Source organism: Bacillus rossius, unplaced genomic scaffold (assembly GCF_032445375.1).
Source record: "Bacillus rossius redtenbacheri isolate Brsri unplaced genomic scaffold, Brsri_v3 Brsri_v3_scf42, whole genome shotgun sequence".
NCBI classification, from domain to species: Eukaryota; Metazoa; Arthropoda; class Insecta; order Phasmatodea; family Bacillidae; genus Bacillus; species Bacillus rossius.
Genome location: NW_026962612.1, coordinates 16,275 through 17,500, shown reverse-complemented (window position 1 = coordinate 17,500; position 1,226 = coordinate 16,275).

Here is a 1,226-nt window from a genome sequence, read left to right as displayed (position 1 = left end):
GCAAACAAAACTTCCAAATTATTACAAAATCACTCGATTATTATACATACATAAACACACATGTATTTTCCGAATAAGTGAGAAATGCAGGCCGATGAAAGTCAAATTTCGTTTCGGAAATTAAATCTCGCACAACTACCGACACATAACCAAACTTGCGTACATTTACATAGCATTAACCCTCTAAATAATAAACAAATGAAAGCAGAAAAAACAACATCGCTACCCACCGCGCGCGCTCCTGGCGGCGGGAGTAGGAACTACTTTGCACACAGACCGACATAGCCCCCTGCCAAAAACAGTAAAATAAATAATATATATAAGTCTTTTGGCGGGAAAAAATTTCTCAACCGCCTGGGAGCACCCTAGTGTGTGCCTGTCTTTAGGTTATGTTACTTTTAACTTCATTTTCTACAGGCAGACGCGAGGGTGCTCGCCCATTATTTTTATTTTTTTAAATTCTTTCCTACCTTTGGTGTGCCATGCAAGAATTTATCGTCAAAATGGCGGCCCCGAGTGCAAATTTCTCGTCTGCACTGCTGGCTGGATGATTATGTGATGTTTTGAAGGAGGGTGTTTTTTTTTTTGTTTGGATTTTGTGTGAGGGGGGGAGGGGGCTGGGCTAGCTTTTTTTTTTTTTTAAATTTTCTAAACATTCATCTCTTATGTAACAGTGTTCAGCATTAAAAAATTTAAAAGAAGAGGCACTTACTCATCAATTTCAAAACAGCCTATGAAGAAAAATAAAAAAAATTTAAATTCATTCCAGTTTTATACATTCATGATTTGATCACATGTATAACTTTTCTTTTTTATTACCTTATTTAATTTTATTATTATTACTACTATTGCTGCTACAACCTAGAAGATACCTCAGTGATACTAATACCTGCTGGTAAAGTTAAAGGTTTCACCTTTCTTTCTTTAAACATATCACAATACCTTTCTTGAGTTAAATATTATCTAATGGCTTTAAGAAGTTATGGTAATGTTCATCAGTTATAGAGTGTGGGTTTGTGTGTGTGTGTGAGAGTGTATTTTGAAGAGGGCTTTGGTGGTTGGGATGGTGAGGGTGGTGGGTGTTGTGTGTGGGGAGGGGGGGGGGGGGGGGGGGAAGTAAAAGAGTGTTCATTACACGATTTCTCCTGTTGTTTGTAACAATCACACCTGGTATAGCTATTTCGAGTGGCAAATACAAACTGCAAAAAAAAAACATCTATATCATT